Below are 20294 nucleotides of genomic sequence, written 5' to 3'. Positions count from 1 at the left end.
CGCCAAGACACCGGGAAGAGAAAGAGGAACAGGGACATAGTTACATCGCTGATCCCTATTATATGCACAGGGTAGCCAGTGACGGATCGAGGATTTCGGAAGGGGCGTGCGCCTCAGCCTACCCCTTACACCGACAACTCCACTTTTTGACATTTCCATTTTCCTTTCTCACTAATATATATATATATATATATATATATATATATATATATATATATATATATATATATATATATATAAATATAGGCCTATATATATATATATATATATATATATATATATATAAATATATCATGACGCGTGTGTGTGAATGGACGCTATGAAACCAACTGTGGCTGGTCTTGAACTCGACCGAGTCGTCGGGGAACATGATGCATTTCGGTATTAGACTAGGATCTATATGCGAACTGCACTACACATGTCCTTCGATGCAACACTGCCATCCAGAGATAAATGTTATACACCCCGACTTGAATGCTAATTATTACCCCAAAACCTAGTGCCGTAACTCATACAATGAATCTATCAATTAAATTCCGCATGCGATTTGAGAATTGAGCACATTTCCTGTGAATATAATGTAGTGGATTCAACAAGGGTGTATCATTGCCGGGGGGGTGGGGGGGGAAGGCGGACGCACTCATCACTTCTTGAGATTGTTCCCATCTGCATGAAAACGCGCGCCCCACAACCCTACACCCACACCTCTGAGTTACGAAACCTTCGCCCGTAGTACCAAGACTTTGACAAAATCCGGCAACACACCACTTCATCGATAACAAGTGATCTGTTGTGTTTTAGTGACGTCTAGAGGTCGTGCACTGACCTACATGGAGTGAAACCACTCCCGATTTGGCAATTTCCCAAGATCAGGCCCCGAAAAATCCCAAGAAATCCCAAAGACACTGTACTGTATGGATATCTAGCAATATCTAGCGATATCAATAGGGATGAAAATCCCAAGTTCTTCCCTTAGCTGAAGGCAAATAGAGAATTGAAGCCTTCAGTGTGTAATGAACTTAAAACTGTGCGTCTTTCGAAATGCAAAGAATGTGGGGCATTGCACAATAAACCGTCAGATAAAAGTTATTTATTTCAGTCTCATTTCAATTATTCGAATTTGTAAAGCAAACAGCAGATATAACATCATACCAGTGAGCATGAAATGACGTTCCAGGATGAAGAGCCTCAAAACTGTGTGTGTGTAGAGTTCGGTTTCGGAAATACCTGGTATTTTTTCATTTCCTTCAACGAAGTTTTATAGTAGCCGTTATAAGAGGTTTTATTATTTGTTCACCAATACATGGGCGCAGATCCTGACGGGGACAGCGGGACGCGTCCCCACCAACTTTTCAGTGGCGGGGACATGATATACCGTGTCCCCACCAAGTTGTCTTGACCAAACGTTGCATTTAAAATTCCCTGTATTGAATTTTGACGCAGTTTGATCCAGCATTGTGCAAATGACATGCTATAAAAGACGAGAATTTTTTACTATTGACACTGTTAGGCGTGACTTCTCCGCTGAAGTATCAACACATTCAATCATGTGAAACATAATTTATACACGAAACTGGTAAATTGTGGTCAGCAAAACGGACTGAGTGCGAACAAAACAATTGTTAAAAAACTCACACTGAGTGTTGCCAATTTGAGCTAGCTTCACGTCCATGCAGTTCTCATTTTATTATATTTATAAACAGTTGTTAAATATAGGACGGAAATTTTATTATTGTTTTCGGCGCGAGGACCCCAGACCCATCGTATATACAAAAGTCCTACTTGGATTATGCGTCCACTTCGCGCGAACCCATGGTCGTGCTCCGCTTAGATAGTATCAGAGAACAGACAGGCGTCCCCACCATTATCCAAGACTGAACTACGCCCATGCACCAATAAATTAACTATGTCTGAATTTCCGAAAATTCCCTGACCAACATTCTTAATCATATTTCCCTCTACTCGTGCAATTTTGACCGGTCTGTTAGGGGTTGAAAGAGGTTTTTTCTATATCGGTTGTCCATTGATGAAAATTTGTGCAACATTTTGGCAAGGGCGGCGGAAGCACTTTTAATCTGGGGGGGGGGGGGGGGCACCGACATCAAAGGGCACTTTGCAGAAATTCGATTGGACTGATGCAGCCTTATATTTAGTACCCTTTATAACTCTTATTGTATTATCTTATTTGCGTATACACATCACTCCATCAACGCCCCCCCCCCCCCCCAAGGAAAATAAGCAAACTAGCACTGCAATATCCAATGTGCAAATTGGGAAACAAGGAACAAGTTTTCTTTTGAGACAAAATGAGGTGAAATCATGCTAGTTGCTAATGTAGGAATCTTCCGAATTAGAGTTTATTCCTTGTTAATATCTTAACAATTTTTTTTCCATTCGAAATAGCTTTGAGATTGACCCACAGAAATTCATTAAAAGTCAGGGGCGTTGCCAGAATTTGCAAAGTTATATGCACGACTATCTGAGCGGAGCGCCACCATCGGTTGGCGCGGTGCGCACACGAAATTTTTTTGTTTTACAAACCCCTCAGATGGCCGGAAACGGCCCTTCCCGAGTGTTCATTCTGGTTCCCTGGCCTCTTGCTAACTTGAGACACCTCAATTTTTATGTAGAAAAAGGAAACATTTTTAACCTGAGGAAAAGTGGGGGGGGGGACGTGCCCCCTGTGCCCCCCGGTTCCGCCGCCCTTGCATTATGGGTATGTTTTGAAGTGAATTTTTCTCACGAGAAATGTGAATTTTCAAATTCTGAACAAATAATGGGCTTACAACCTTAAAAGTAGGGCTGACGGGTTTTGTGGGCCGCGACGTTGAATCAGCTACAAAAGCAATGACCCACAGGAGATGCGATGAGGACGAACATGATGTGTGACTGGTGACAATTATCAAAAAGGTTATGGATGCAAAAAAAAAAAAAACTATTGGGAAAATACTTGGTTCTCAGGCAAAAGTGGTTGGTCATTTTCAAGGCCGAGATGTGCCATTTCCGGAGATCTGGGTGGTATCAAAACCAGAAATTTCCTTGTACGCTGCGCGCCAACCGATGGTGGCGCTCCGCTTTGTGAGTAATACGCACCCCTCGGGTTAAAAAATCCTGGATACGCCCCTGGGGTGGGTCACAATAATGACAAAATGTGTATTGTTTGCTTAATTGGGATGCCTCCCGACCCCCTCCTCAACCAATTCATTTTTTTATTCATTTCATTTTTATGGTTTAGTACCCAGTAACGTGGGTTTACATTCCAAAATTATCCCGATCAAGTTGGGAAGGGGAATGTACCTTTATAGTCAGACTATAGATGCCGAAAGTTTCGATGGTGTTGCTGTGGAGTCGCTGAATGCAATTCCATGAAGGGGGTTGTGTGGGAGTCCTCCGACTGAAAAAAAATCTGAGGTGTTGTTAGACTATAGTATCTGTCTAAAGTTAAGGTTGTGCTAAAACATACTAGTGTGAAGTTTGAAAACTGAACGGACCGATTTTAAAATCACTATTGTATAATTGCATAAAAAATCAGAAATATAGTCTTGATCGCGTCCATGCAGTTATTCGGTAAATAGCCGTAGGGTGGACATGTTGCCAAACCAGTTATGATTCATATATACAATAATGCCTGACAAAGCGGTACACATTATAGCATGCTACCTTCATGTAGCCATGTACCACATTTAATAGCAGACGTATAGGTTATCTACTGCTTGAAATCGGTTCGCAGGACTAGTAGAATGGGACCCCTTCTCAACCCCCATTTTAATATAGGATTTCAAAGGGGTGGGGGTGGGGAAGCAAATCCCAACTGACTTAGGTAGGTCCTACACTATTATGGAAAGGCTAGAATAGAAATAACAATTTAAGAAAGGTGGCAGTGTGCTGGTTGGCCTGTTGAAGGCAAATCCCATGTAGATCCGCCCCCTGCAATTGCTTTGAAAATTCACGTTATATGGTGCACTCTGAGCATAATTAGACTACAGTTAGGTCTTAAATTGGCCACCACTTTTGCCAATCAATACTTTCTTGTAAAGTCGGAGGGGGGGGGCGGGGTGGGACGGGTGTACACCCGTAGAAGTGGCCATCTTATCAGCTAAATGCAACATTGCCAATCCCCCCAACCCCCCCCCCCCCCTTCGACTTCCATATCCTAGTGTACAACTTATAACTTTTCTGATTAATGTTGAAATACCCAAAATCTTTCATCCCGTCATTCCAAAAGTTTTTAGAAATAATAAAGTATTGACCTTTTTTCCAAGCTTGTAGTTAATCAATAGCCTATCCGGGCTGAAGAAAATGTCTAAGACATGTTTATCTTGCTGTCTTGATGGCAATTTCAAGCTGCTGTACAGGATTCTATGAACGCAACATTAGCAGAAAAATGTCAAGGTGCAAATGATAAAATGACATTTTTCGGCATATTGTTGAAGTCCTCACTTATTAGATCTAAGGAATTTGCCATTTTGCGGTAAATTGCTATTATTTCAATTGGAAGATTGACCATTTATCTGAAAAATAGGGGAATTTCCCTGATAGCCACGGAAAACGACTTGAACAAGTCTCATTTTCAAAATCGAAACAAACCAACGCCACAAGGTAAACAGCGTTTGAAGAATGGTACATGTATAGTTGTACTTCCATGTTTGTTTGACGTGATTCCCCGAAGCTACAGTACTGGCTTACGAAATATGAAGATAATGCAACACATTCCAGATGGTGAACATGATACTGAAAGAAACAGACGGAGTATATTACAATTGTCAAAGAAGAAATCCCACGTATCAGTTGAGTTCCTTTCATAGCGTTAGGCTATGCACGTACAAGGACAGGCTCACAGGCCGTCATAACGTTCAACGTTATGGCTTAGGTCTTCTCTAGTCATATAACATAAGTGCAACCTAATTTAGGCCTAGTCTAACGATTTTAGTTACAATATTCAATAGTATGCAATGCCAGCATAAAGCGTGACCTATGCTCAGCACAATGTAGGACTAGCTGAAGTATGGTGATGTTTGCCTGTTATAGTTGGTTACAAGTTGAAGGGTAGATTTTCCTTGAAATAATTTGATCATATTATTAATTTAAGAAGTGTTCTAAATAATTCGCGAGATCATCCAACTGTCTGAAAGGGTTTAGCCAAATTAAGTCATAAAAACCTAGTCTTAAAGTACTCTGGAGTTGTTTCCTCTCCTGGGATATTGTGGATTTAAGTGCTCAACTGCCAGTGAGTAAAGGTCAAATGAAGCGCAAGGTTTTCCAAAGATTGAGATTTCAATATTCCATATCATATACAAGCATTATTGTAGACTTGTAGTGTTTTATTGGATCAAAGTGGAACTGCTATCATGAGTTTTTCTTTGTTGTGAGTATCCTTTTGTTTCTGAAGCCTTCTGAAATATCTAAATAACTAATTTGATTTCATGTTAGTGTTTCACTTTTGATTTAGAAGTCACTGAGGCTCTAACGGCTCCATAATGTAATAATTCAACGGTAGGAAGAAACCCTCTAGTAAATATGAAGACGGAGACTGTACTGGAGATCAGGACCTATGAACCTATCAAGCTTCTTTCAGTATCCTACACTTCTTGGTGCACAGAGTTCCAAAGGAATGGTAAGAATGAAGTAATCTGGTTGTTGTGACTTTATACACCAAAACTGCTGGCTACCGCTAGCAACAGTGGCGTAGCCAAGGGGGGCATGGGGGGCGACAACTTGTCGCCCTCCCACTGGGATTTTGGGTGTCGAAAAAAAAATCACATGTGCCAAACAAATATATCATTGGTCTGAATGGTCTCGAATCTCCATGATGACCACTCATGAACGACCCTTCGACCGCGGACCAGCAGTAGGCTATACTTGCTGAAAAACTTGACGTGACATAGCTCATAGGCCGAGAAGTCTACAGTAGTCGCACTGTACTGAAAAGGCATGTTAACAACCGTCGAATTATATCATTCCTGCTCTAATAAATACAGGCGCGTAGCCAGAGGGGCGAAGGGGGCGACCCCCCCCCCCCCATGAGCATATTTTTTTGTGTACGTTTTATGATCTATTGCTAGTAATTTCAAAATATAAAATGCTTAGATTGCAACTTGCAAGGCCTGGGAAGTGCCATTTCCATCGATCTGGGAGACATTTTCGGCCAAAATTTTATTGTACGCTTCGCACCAACTCATGGTGGCGCTACGCTTAGATACTGTAGTTTCCAATGCCGAATCTATGGCTCTGATAATTTGCCTACAAGTTCGCCACTACCTTGGCAAATTCCTCGCTACGTGCCTGAATAAATACTAAAACAAACAGCCAATCAGGATCATGTAACCAGTGCGCATTAACTGATCAAACAAGCTAGTGACTGAGCTATATACCTTTATAGAAAGGTGGTTTCCAGGTACTGGAATGCCAAAGATTATGTTAAAAGGTAAAAAATGCTGACATCAGACAGGTTTCTCACATCATTGCTCGCGTCATTGCCTCAATACTCTGTTACATTTTCAATCGGGTTTTCACTTCTTGGACGTACCCTGATGCTCTTTTAAAACCGCTGAAAAATCAAATTTTTAAGAAAGGAGACAATACTATCGCTGAAAACTACCGGCCAATCAGTTTATCACCCTAATAATATTTCAGACGCAATCTTTGATGTCAGTTTGACATATAGTTTGGTCATTTTAGTATGTTACTTCCCTGAAAGCCCAGTCAATCTTTCCTTATTTTCCACGCACAATTTGCAGATTTGTTGAAAAATATCAATGCCGACCGGTGTCAAACTCACAAAAGATATATGTCATGATATTTCAAAGTAACTTACCAGACTGTTTTTTTCCTTCTATTTCACTGACCATATCAAGACATGGGATCTCAAAATAAAGGATGTTGAGAAAACTTTAGAGCAGCTTACAAGGCCTGGGAAGTGTCATTTCCAACGATCTAGGAGGCCTCTTTAGCTAAAAAATACTGTTTAAAATAAACACATTTAGAGGGCATTCAAACATATACAAGCACTGGTATCCATTAGGGTGGTGAGCACTTGCCCCCCCCCCCTCCCCCATTGGCTCCACTTGGGCTGCAAAATCACTATCAGAGAACATTAAATATCTGAAAAGTGAAAATGCCTCAGCTTATGTTCCCAGGGACTGCCACCAGGGCTTAGATTTATACTTCATAGAAATTACATTTTTCTCTCTAACATGTATTTACTTGCTTTAAACTTAGTACAAGAGGACAAGAAGTCTCAGAGATGTACAGAGCTCTTCTGAAGCAAACGGCTAGGGCTCAGAGTAAAATCAGATTAAGTATTTCCATTACTGACATGTCCTCATGTGCTCAAAATTGCTAGTGGATTCCAGAAACTATGTGAAAATACTGAATATTTGGAGAGCTTTGCAGTACCCTTGTCAGTCCATCCACTATAAACAGAAAACATAATTGGAATTTGGAAATACTTCCTACTAATCTGAGAATGTACAGCTGTGAATAAAAAATTGTCACTTATGCTTGTTTAATTTTTAAACATTGCTGAGCCAGTCACTGCAGTTGGTTTTAAGAAATCTAATTGGTCTCAAAACTGATCTAACTTCACCGACTTAGTACGGTGGCTTACAAAAAATATATAAGTGTCCCCAAATTTCAAAATTTTGAATTTGCTTTCTCAATAATTGGAATTTTTATCTCAAGATTTTCACCTCAAAAGTCAAAATTTTGACTTTTTCATCTCAAAACTTTTTAACTCAAAATGTTGAGGTTATAAGTGTCTTCATCTGCCAAATTTGTAGAAAGAAATAACCATATTGTATGGCTATTGACCAGCTGAACAGGGTACTTTGTAAACCTTTGGTGATCTAAAATCTAGAAAGAGACCCCCCGAGAGTGGTGTAACTACAGGTCAATATAGCCAATGCAATCTCCAGGGGCCTGGTGCCATTAAATAAAGAAAAATAATATGAAAACACATCCACCAAAGCTGACACACTAAATTAGATACAATCATCTCCTGATGAGTGGAAATTCGAAAGACATTCTGTCCTCAATACGAAAGAGTGGTGCGAAATCGCACACATTTCTCAGTCAGGCCCAAACCATGCATGGTTGGGTTTGTGTGAGGTTGGACTCTCCTTTGGGAGCTCATTTATATCCATGCACCACACCTTTTTATGCCACTTCCACTAAACAACGGACAATCCGGTTCAAGTTTGATGCTTAACTGGCTAATTGTTTTTACACTTAATACCTAGTTATTGGAAACTGAAGTGTACTTTCCTTCCTCTGTATTTTTTTTCTCTGTGATTGTCCATGTATACAGGGTAGTTAGCCAGAGACATTCACATATCTATTTCTGACTGACATTCTCAATGTCTCCTATAATTAGGACTTAAATCTCATTCACATCACTTTCTTTTCTCTTCATTAGGTTAATTATGAAGCGAGCTGTTAGGGGATCACCTATTCCACCTGCAGTTACCAGTTCTCGATGGAAGTCACGTTCATACTGTGCTGACAAGGACAATGAATGGTTCATCATCTGATATTTCTTCCATGTGATGGTAATCACATTAATGGTTAGTATAGAACAGTGATAGTAATGTTTCAACAACCTCTGGTAGGTGTTTTTGAATAGCATCGCAGATCAAGGAATACTCTTTTACCTCCATTCACTCTCACTAAATGAATTTTGTATCAAGTTAGAACTCATCCTCTCAAAATACAACTGACAGAATTAATCTCTAGTAAGGACATGAAAATGATCAGATTCTTGCTGGATTAATCCAGTAATTGGTATGTTTTTAATGAGCTTGCCATGACACAATAGGCCCACAAACACCCTCTGGTACGTTTTAACCATTTGTCAAACTGAAATAAAAATTGCCTCCGAGACTCATATTAATAAATTCTTCTAGAACTCCTGACACTTCTAGAATGGTAAGACTGGAAGAAAACTTGTTGGTTCTGTAAGAAAGTAGCTTGGGTTACCTACAAATATGTCTTCTGTTGAGATATTTATTTTCTTCAGATTAAACCGAAAACTGGTAATACCATTTTAGGTATTCCATAATGCTGTAGAAACATTTAAGAAGTCAGATCAGTCTGTATTGCTGAGCTTTGAGTTAGAGGTATTTGTAATGAACACTCCATCAAACAAAACAAGAAACCTTGATTAATTTAGGTAGGTCACACAAAGGTCACACAAATATGGATATAATCTTGAACTTTAATGTACTTTGTTTGTTAGTATGTTTATTTACTGTAGTACAGTAGAGATGACTGTTTTAAGTATTTGCTTACATATATATTGGAAATATGATTTGAAACGTAATTGGACAGTACAATGTAAATCAACTCCACCTTTGATATTCATCTCAAAGGTGTCTATCATATCAGCTGATGATGATGGCTGGGTTTGCCTCTCCCTTAATTCTTTGATATTTTTCTCCTGATAAACTGTCGCACACCAGTTATAAGATCCACAATGAAACCCTGTGAGGCTAAAGAGGCATTATTAAAGTAATGCAGTGACATGAGAACCAGTGACATTGTGAGCCAGGCACAGTGCCATGCACAGTTGTGTCACCAGATCCACTTTTTGTATGTCTTTGTTTATCCAAAGTTAGAAGTATATCATCTTTTGTCACATATTTCACTGGGCACTTAGCTGACAAATGTAGCCACCACCCAACCCCACCCTCTCACAACAGGACTGCACCGAACAACATGGTATGAAATAACAGTACATGTCAAAGTCTGCAGATAGAAAATATGCACTTTAATTCAATCAGTTATAGTACAATGTCATCATTTCAGAAATCCTACAAATTCATCAACCTATAGACAGTACAGTGAACCAATGGTTCCTAAACTATGTGACCGAAACGGTCATCATGTTTTCTTTAGGCTCCATCTGTTTTCAGGGTTACATTGTTATTACTTGTGTTTCTCAATTGAATATAAACCAGTCTGGATTGCTAGTGGTATTGCTTAAAGTTTGTATTGAAGATTCAATGCTTGTCTCAATTTCAAATTAATGTTTCTTTATATTCCAATTAGTTTGGTATTAGGTAAGCTGTATACACACTTTGGGAAGCATTATGAGACCTTGAACTCATCTTGTACAGTCTATAGATTTGTATTCTAGTTGCTTTAGTTTCTTTACATTGTTATTATAATAATAACTGAGTAATTTATTTTGAAACTACAGTACAGTAGCATACCATACTGTATGTTTATAGTAGCTATGTTCTGTGTTTGACAATGTTACATGGTAGAATGAAGCTACTTGCAGACCGGGTGATGTCAATTTACATAAATAATAACATAACTGATGACCAAATGCATTTTGTATTTTCTCATTATCAGGTAAACTGGAAATATTCAGTCCTGAGATCAGCCTGTTTAGGGATTTACCAGTTTCATATCCGGATTACAGCTCTTTGAAGACATGCGTACAGTTTACATTATCAGGGTAATGATTGTATGGTCCACCACCTGATTCTTACCCCTTCCACCCATCCCCCTCATCCATGAGAATGCAAGTTTTTAATTGGATATATTTACTCCATGACATATCAGATGATCCCTCAAGGGAAATTTCCCCACCGAAAAGTCTATCATCCAGGACCCCCCCCCCCCCCAACCCCCAATCACTGCCAAACAAGACCTAAAATATGAACAATCTAGTTAGGACACTACTAAAAGTTGTGTCTTAGGGATTCTGTGAGACCTCTTTTGTTCAGTGCTTCTCTAATTGTAGCATCATCTCTACAAATTGTACCATAATTGTAGGTTTCAAGAGGATGACATTCTGATGCGAAGTACATCTCTAGTCTTTCAAATCTGACCAATTTTAATGGTCATTAGACACACATTGTTTCATAATGTAACAGTTTCATTCCTGTGTGAGCATATAATGCTAATAAAGGCTTCCTATTGTCATGTCTCCATGTTGAGTGGATATTGTGTAATTTATGGCAAGGTCCACCCATCCCATCATATTAAATAGTTGTCAAGGATGATGATAGGTATGGAGTATTGCACTATGACAAGCAACAGTTTATGATTCTATCACAGAAGATCATACAACACAATATGACAAGTTCTTTTAGGATTCAGCATGTTATGTCATCTGAAATCTTTAATGCATTTGTATTATTTTTCTGTTCTTAAAGTTATTGTGTAATTCAGTTTTTCTGTTATAAGAGTGTGTTTGGGTGGGGGGGGTGGGGGGTGCATCATGTTGCTGCATATTGGCAAAGTTGGAAATTAAGTTACTGGGAAAGTTGTGAAAGCAAAAACACTAACATTTATGTAATAGAGCAGCCTTTGCTTCACACTGGTATACAGATAGTTTGAAAAAAAAGCAATCTAGACCAGTAATATTGCCTAACTTTGCTTGACTTCAAAGTAATAGAGTTAGAAATTTGGGAACAACTTTATTGGCCTGCTGCACCAAACAACGTTAAAAGTGGTCAATTAGAAAGTGTGCTGACCAAATTAGTCTAAACCATAGGATTGCAAACATGTTACCAAGTTTTGCCTTTTGTTTTCTTTATGGATAAATTTCCAAAAATTATTCAACTTTAAAATGAAAGCGCCTTGCAATAAAATGAATGAACTTGCAATTATTGAGTCATTTTAGCATAAGCTTGTATATCTGTGAGCAATGGAATAACTGTTGAGTAAATATTAAAAAGGCAAACTCAAAAACAAGGGATTTTATCGTTTGCATTAAAACATCTAGTTCAGATATGATTCTTATTGTCTTTGTCTTTATCTCCTCATTAGGTAAATGTGGATTAATCTTTCTTGAGACGATCTTTGGGGGTCACATGATGTGGATCTTGCACAGAATGGCTTACAATATGCTGATGGTAATGATTAGTGTATAATTAGTGTATAGCAGGACTGGTAAGCTGGGTTGTAGTTATAATTAGATTTGATTCTGAAGTAGAAAGTGATTTTGTTACTGCCTAATCCTGGTGGAACAGTAATTGTTTTGAATCTTGCTTGATCAGCAAACTCCCTAAGGGCCTAGGGAAGAAGATAATGGCTTCAGTCTAACATACATACACCATATATTAGGCAATACATGTCATACATTGTATTGCTTACTATTGTGTAAAAGTACACAAAGAGGTGTATGTGTTTACTGTTTAGTATACTGGGTCCATTTTTTGTTTTGTGTAGCCATCATAAATTAAGGAACAAAATATTCAGATGACTTGATCCCTTCTAATTTATCAGTGTGTCATAGTGTTGGATGGCAGGTAATGGTAGTAATCAGTCTTAACAGCGCAGCCAGACTCCTCTGGATTGTCAGCCTAATTGCCGCAAATAATATCCAGTAAAATGTATGGCAGGCTCATAAACAATCAATTTAATTCATAAGTGCATGTGCCTTAACAATTAAATATAGTCACTGCACACAAAATGAGACCCATACACACACTAAGTTAGAACCATACCCACAGTAAGTTAGAACCATGTAGAATGACTAACAGGAACCATAAAATCTCAGTTTCCATCCTAACCTTTCCTACCCTTCCCCTCTCAGTACATCTAAAACCCAATAAAATTGATGTCAAATTTAAATCTGAAGATAATCTAGGTTTTATGTCATTTGTCAATGAGCTATATACTAAGGGATTACAAATGGAAGTCTTTAGTGGGTTTACTGTAATGTGTGGATATGTTGTTTTCAGTCAGTAATAAAGAAACATGCATGAACCGTCTGGACCCTATGCATGTCCTCAGAGTAAAAATCAGAGTAATTCAGAATTCCATTCTTAGCCATTGGTCAACAGTGTTGAAGGATTCTCGTAATGTGTTCTGTTTAAGATGTACATTATTTGCACTCCAGTTATAATACTGGCCATTTAAGAGATAATTCCAGGAAACTCCAGCACATGTGCTTTCTACATTTATTTTCTGTTGCAATATTATGGAAGATAGCTCACAAATCTGGTAGAAAATTTCCAGCAATTGTCAAAAGATGTCTTTTATCGGGGGGAGGGGGGGGGTGGGGGGCTACACAATTCTTGGGAGGTAACATGGAGTTGATCAGTTACCACTCTAAGTGATGTAATTGCTTACATCAGATGCAAAACATATTCCTAAAAACAATACATTTGCTGCCCTGAGATTACAGCTCTATACTATTCATATATACTTATTAATAAGACACAAGGGAAGATGTTGATGTATGTTACAAAAATGATCACAGACCTGATGAATTTTCACCTTGATAAATCTAGTGAATGGAAAGTTGAGTTATTGTGTATTTTCTCTTTAACCTCCAGGTGATACGGTTTTCAACATTTCTTCTGTGCATTTCCTCCAAGAAAGTGAAAGAAAAAGTCAAGTAGGAACACATCACTGCTGACATAACTTCCTTTGTGGATGTGAGTCTGGTGAGACTTTACATACTACTTCTCAACAGTCAGTTTGTGAAATGGTAATGGGCTGTGTTGGGCTCCTTTGATGAAATCTACAGGCTATATGTAGGTGAAGACAGCTTGCCTAATTAGCACTATAAATAACATCAAATGACATTTCTAAGATTCCACTTGTTTAATTGTGTAGAGCTAACAAACTTGACTAAACATAACTACTATATTGTAGTATGCAGTGGTGGATTGAAGATTTTTCTCTAAAGTGGGGACAGCTACTAATAGATACCTAAATTAACAGTTCATAAGAAAACTTCTACTTCTGTAGAAAACAAAGATTGCCGACATTCCAAGCAAGCTAAGTTTTTGTAGTATGTACCTTGGTCTGATCAGGGATGTGTTTGAAATTGAGAAACTATGAAGTATGAAGTCTTTGAAGTTATATGTGCATTGCCACCTGTGGGTTACTCCTAAGATTTTCTGGCATGCTGTAACATATCAACCCCAACTTATTATCAGCATGTTGAGTTACCATGCAGGTACATAGAAAGTCACAGTTTGTTGGGTACCCAGGACTAAATTGTTGAATGCTGAATTCCAAATTTCAAAAATGAAATACTCTTGTTGAGATCAATCAGTTACATAGAACTGTGTTATACATGTAGTGATTTCATATGTGAGAAACATTGTGTAGAGTAGGCAGCAATTTGACAGTCATCGGATACCCATAGCTTTAAATTTGCTATCATTTCTAATAAATAAATATATGTTGCCATACGTCTATCTAAGGATTCTAATTGCTGTCCACAACTTAAAGTAAGCTGTGGTCAGTCAACAATATTGTTGTGCCATGTTCTTACATTAACTTATGTTATGTTTTCAGTGTGGAGAGAGAGAGAGGGGTAGCAGAACCTGTTCAGTTGCTGTCCAATCCACTGTTTTACTCTTGTGAAATGTTCCTTAAATAATATTGTAACTGAAGCTCTCTGATGCTTGCCATACACCAGACCGGCATCACTTTACAAACTTAAGAGAATTCTTATGCGTTGAATCTTAGCCATTTATTTCTGTTAACCCTACATATATTATTATCATATTCTATGTATCTGTTTATTCTGTTCTATGTTCTCTTCTGGTCACATTCCATGTTCATGTTTCTTGATTACTATATATGGTCATTTTTTTCATTCTATCAATACTGCTGTAGTACAATGTTGGTCTTCGTTATAAATAGAAAGAATGGCGGTTGTGTTATAAACAATACTTCCTCAAGCTGCTGAGTGATAAATATATTAACATACTTTTATATGGTGTATAAGGCCAGAGACTGTATACTTCGCTTCTGTCCATGATGTAGGCCCAACCATTCATAATTCATGTTCGCCTCTATGTGGACCGAACATTAGCTTGAAAGGTAATGTTACACCTAATTAATAAGAATGTAATGAATTCCAATGATGGTTAGTTAAGGCTAATGATGTAATAAAACCCTCTCATGTTTATGTATATGGTTGATGATTATTCATGAGATGCTGATTATTGTGTTTACTGTTGAACTTTAATTCCTCTTTTCTTGTTTATTATTCCCAGAATGTTTTCCGTTGTTCATTTATACTTGTATAATTATCTTTACGTATAATATAATAAATTGTTAGAGGAGTGGAGAAAGAGGGTGGGGATGGAGAGGGTTGGGGATGGAGGGGTGTGAGGGAGATGGAGCGGGTTGGGGAGTTGGAGAGGGTGGGGATGGAGGGGTTTGAGGGAGATGGAGGGGTTTGATGGAGATGTAGGGGTTTGATGGAGGGGATTGGGGAGTTGGAGAGGGTGGGGAATGGAGGGGTGTGAGGGAGATGGAGCGGGTTGGGGAGTTGGAGAGGGTGGGGATGGAGGGAGATGGAGGGGTTTGAGGGAGGGGTTGGGGAGTTGGAGAGGGTGGGGGATGGAGGGGTGTGAGGGAGATTGAGAGGGTTGGGGAGTTGGAGAGGGTGGGGATGGAGGTGCTTGAGGGAGGGGTTGGGGAGTTGGAGAGGGTTGGGGATGGAGGGGTGTGAGGGAGATGGAGTGGGTTGGGGAGTTGGAGAGGGTGGGGATGGAGGGGTTTGAGGGAGGGGTTGGGGAGTTGGAGAGGGTGGGGGATGGAGGGGTGTGAGGGAGATGGAGCGGGTTGGGGAGTTGGAGAGGGTGGGGATGGAGGGAGATGGAGGGGTTTGAGGGAGGGGTTGGGGAGTTGGAGAGGGTGGGGGATGGAGGGGTGTGAGGGAGATTGAGAGGGTTGAGGAGTTGGAGAGGGTGGGGATGGAGGGGATTGAGGGAGGGGTTGGAGAGGGTTGGGGATGGAGGGGTGTGAGGGAGATGGAGTGGGTTGGGGAGTTGGAGAGGGTGGGGATTGAGGGGTTTGAGGGAGGGGTTGGGGAGTTGGAGAGGGTGGGGGATGGAGGGGTGTGAGGGAGATGGAGAGGGTTGGGGAGTTGGAGAGGGTGGGGATGGAGGGAGATGGAGGGGTTTGAGGGAGGGGTTGGGGAGTTGGAGAGGGTGGGGGATGGAGGGGTGTGAGGGAGATGGAGGGGTTTGATGGAGCGGGTTAGGGAATTGGAGAGGGTGGGGGATGGAGGGGTGTGAGGGAGATGGAGCGGGTTGGGGAGTTGGAGAGGGTGGGGATGGAGGGGTTGGGGAGTTGGAGAGGGTGGGGGATGGAGGGGTGTGAGGGAGATGGAAGGGGTTTACAGGGATGTAAGTCTTCCGGATTTTTGCGGAAATCCGTTTTTTTTTTTAATTCCAATAAAGTTCCACAAAATTGCTCGAATATCAAAGACACAACGCGGCAAAAATGCCTGGCCCGTTGCAGCAAGCTAACTTCAATTTTCACTCATCGATCACTCAAAATACCATTTCCAGTTTCGCATCATCGCATTGCACTGTACAACATTGTGCCATGTGAATATCGTTGCGTACGTGCGAACTTCAAATCGCTATAGCTCATTTCTGTCGTTGAAAAACCTTGCCTAATTCTTGTTGATTGGACTGCTAATTAATATCTTCGTAACTGCTGGTGCTCGACATAAGTTTTAGAATTAACGCTTGTGATATTTGTGAGCGGCGGAAATCTACGGGATACGCATTTGAAAGTCGATATTTGTGATCGCATTCGAATGTGAGACTGTTTTTTATTCCGTAGTTCGCTGCGACGTATTCGTAACTTTGAGCTAGCCTAACATAACGATAGTGTGTAAGTAGTAAGAACTACAGTAGGGGTAGGATGTGTTAGCGCTAATACTTCTAAGCTAGCCTAACATACAGTAACGATAGTGTGTAAGTAGTCAGAGCTAGGAGTAGGATGTGTTAGGACGGCATTCACCTGGGGTCTCCGAATATTTTTCCGGTTTTTTTTTTTTTTTGGCTGCACTTACATCCCTGGGTTTAGGAGATGGAGGAGGTTGGGGAGATGGAGGGGTTTGAGAGATATGGTGGGGTTGGGGAGATGGAAGGGGTTTGGGGGATGGAGGGGACGATGGTTATAAACGGTATTTTTTTTATCCTTCCTAACAGGGTCAGTGCATTGCTCTTTACACGCAGTAGTTTAGTATACAGGGCCGTAGCCTGCGCATGGGTAGCTGCCCTTTGAGATTTACACTTTCTAAATGAAAGTAGGCCTACGATAAATGTTCATATCATTTCTTATGATTTAATTAGTCTGTAGTGTGCAAACTCTGAGATTCTAGGCACGTAGTGTAGGAATGGCGGTCAAGTAACATAAGGTTTACTTTAACTGCTCATCACGTATATGCACGATCTCTGATGCGACTACTGTTTCTGGTGGTTTTTCAGAGGGGGGGGGGGGGCTGGCTGGGGCAGAGGGGGATTATAATAAAAATAAAGGTAGAGAGCTCCAAAGATTTAACCTGCATGAACAGTGTAGCAGTCTTACGTGAAACTACGGTTCATAAATATACTTATTACGTATGTTTCACTGTTATCCCCTATATTAGTGCCACAATGTTTTACTAAGAATACACGGTCCACTCACTCAGCTCATTCCCCCTCCCCTACCCACAGTAGGTCCTTAGATAGTGTCATGACGGTCCCTTTTTGGAAATGACCAACCCACTCAAATTTCTTGAGAAAGCGCCTGGTACCGTATATCCGCACATCAAAGCATCGCTATGTAACATTTGGACGATACATTTTTTCTCGATGTTCCTTAACTGCTGCTAGGAATTCTACCCAGGCTACGGCCCTGATGTTTATCTTTATTTTTATGATTTGTTGTTTCCGATGAAGTGAATGTGCCTAAATACCAAATACTGCTTTTCAAATGTACTTATAATACCATATGTGTGCATGTTGTATATGTCTGGATAACTAGATAACCTTGTGTTCAAAGTTTAGATGTTTCCTTTTGGGTTTAAGTTTAAATCTGAATAATCATGATTAATGCCATAAGTTACATCAGGAGGTGAAATAGATAAGTCTTTTTAATTCAAAGCTAATCTTGTCAAATGTGACTTTTATTAAATATATTTATGAATTACACATCAATTCAGGCACCAAACAGAAGTAAACCTGAAGATTTGTAGAGTCCGACTCGTGGACCACTGGCGGGGATTCGCCCCTGAACCCCACCCAAAAAGGCTTTGCGCTAAGTCGACTCCTTCGGTTTATTCATGTTTCCTATTTATGCCCCCCCCCCCCCACCCAACTCTCAATTCGGATTGATGCTCCTGATCAGAGCATTTTCTATTTTAGCTTAAAGCAGCTGGTTGTGTGTGTAGCTTTATCTCCTATGCCTATATACTGGTGAACTAATCTCTGTCTACTGATAATTTGTAGAAATAACTGATTAGTGAAACAATATGTTCGCAAAACTCGAGTCTGTCACATCTCAAAACAAAGGAAGAAACTTTAAGCAGTATTATCCTAACCAGGGGCGTATCCAGGATTTTCTAACCCGGGGGGCGCGAATTACTAAGCGGAGCGCCACCATCGGTTGGCGCGCAGCGTACAAGAAATTCCTGGTTTTGATACCCCCTAGATCACCGGAAATGGCACCTCTCGGGCTTGAAAATGACCAACCAGATGTACACTTTTTGCCTGAGAACCTTGCAAGTATTTCCCGATAGTGTTTTTTCCATCCATAACCTTTTTGAAGATTGTCACCAGTCACAAATCATGTTCGACCTCATCGCATGTCCTGTGGATCATTGCTTTTTATAGGTGATTGTACGTCGCGGCCCACAATATCCGTCAGGCCCACTTTTCAAGGTTCCAAGCCCATTATTTGTTCAGAATTTGAAAATTCACATTTCTCGTGAATAAACTCACTTCAAAACATACCCATAATGTTGCACAAAATTTCATCTATGGACAACCAATATAGAAAAACCTCCTTCAACCCCTAACAGACCGGCCAAAAATGCACGAGTAGAGGGAAGTGTGATAAAGAATGTTGGTCAGAAATTTTCCAAAATTCAGACACAGTTAATTTATTGGTGTACAAATATTAAAACCCATGGGCGGCGATCCTGGGGGGAAGGGGGGATATATCCCCCATGAAAATGGGTGGAGGGGATGTAATACACCATATTCCCCCACCAAATGCCAGGGATAAGAATATTTTCATGCCTACATTTATGCATCATCGTTATTGTACGGCTCTTTTTTAGCTTCATTTCTCGCCTACCATAAACGCAGTGCGATCTTTTCAAATAAAGCGTCTTTATAAAGCAAGAATAGTTGACTGTAGGCTTCATTGGCCCTAGAACAACAAAATGTATTATTGCGCCCACGGTATTGATATAGTGCATATATGCACCCTCATAGTATTCATATCCATCGAGGTAAATGAATCTGGAGGATTCATGTCAATTGGGCGCGCGCGTACCATGCATGGAGGGTCATGTGATGTGTTCCAGGGTAGTACCAAACTGATATTTCTCTGTAGCAGTTCGAGAATAGTGTTAGTTACTTCGTGAAAGATTTGTCGGTTCGGACATGTGAACTAACGGCCAAAGCAGGTACTGGTACTTCAGGCCTACGAAATAGTGCTAATAATGCTAACGTTAGACATGCTGGCACAGAACAAGTATAGATACATTGGGCTTGCAGCGGAAAATGTCGATGTCGATGTCTGAATTGTATTTCAAGAACGATTTTTTGTCGAAAAGGATTGTTGAACTGGACGTGTTGCTGTGGGGAAATGTTTAGTTCAGTGCAACCCACGGAATTCTCCATGGAACAGAGCCTAATGCTGCTCGACGGGAATATAGCTATCACGTCAGGCTACAGGCAAGGTTATTGCTAGGTAACGGGTGCACGTCGTCTGCTGCTCTAAGCACGCATACACATTTACGTACTAGTTGGGTGAAATCATCATGCGTAATGGGGAGAGTAATATATTAGTACCACCCTGGAACACATCACATGACCCTCCATGCATGGTACGCGCGCGCCCAATTGACATGAATCCTCCAGATTCATTTACCTCCATGATTCATATAGGCCCTATAGTAGGCCTACACACGTACATGTTCCCTCGAACAGCTGAGAATCTCATGTTACCACGGTAATGCTAAATACACATTTCACCTGGATGCCCTAGCAATCGGTACCTAAGAATGTAACTATGTGTAATTGTGTATTGCATGTGTATAGGCCTATAATAGCCTGCATGAGGCCATTTTCTTCATCGAATAATATCAAAGAGTTCTCGAACATTCTAACGTAGCGCCTGAAACAAGATTGACAGGGGCAATTTTCCCAAAAGAACACCCGAAATTTAAAAAAAAAAGTATTTTGGATCCTGATTATGAGATATTTCGGACATGATATCCCTATTTTAAAGTTGGGTATATGCCGCTTGGAAACCTCGCGGGAAGTGCCGTTTCCAGCCATCTAGAGGGTTTGTTAATCCCAAAA

At 40.2% G+C, this 20294-nt stretch overlaps 1 protein-coding gene and 2 long non-coding RNA genes across 4 annotated transcripts in view; 2 read left to right on the top strand and 1 right to left on the bottom strand.

The window, feature by feature from the left end:
- The window catches only part of LOC139970036 (NLR family CARD domain-containing protein 4-like), a 554750-nt gene that overhangs the window by 239299 nt on the left and 295157 nt on the right, over positions 1-20294 (bottom strand). The window lies entirely within an intron of this gene.
- LOC139970123 (uncharacterized) lies at positions 4216-11208 on the top strand. Its single transcript, XR_011794028.1, has 3 exons — positions 4216-5614; positions 8414-8561; positions 10354-11208. It is a non-coding gene; the product is annotated as an uncharacterized lncRNA (long non-coding RNA).
- On the top strand, positions 11209-15001 carry LOC139970115 (uncharacterized). Its single transcript, XR_011794018.1, has 3 exons — positions 11209-11864; positions 13293-13403; positions 14266-15001. It is a non-coding gene; the product is annotated as an uncharacterized lncRNA (long non-coding RNA).

Source organism: Apostichopus japonicus, chromosome 7, assembly GCF_037975245.1.
Source record: "Apostichopus japonicus isolate 1M-3 chromosome 7, ASM3797524v1, whole genome shotgun sequence".
Classification (NCBI taxonomy): Eukaryota; Metazoa; Echinodermata; class Holothuroidea; order Aspidochirotida; family Stichopodidae; genus Apostichopus; species Apostichopus japonicus.
This window is presented reverse-complemented; position numbering and strand designations above follow the sequence as displayed.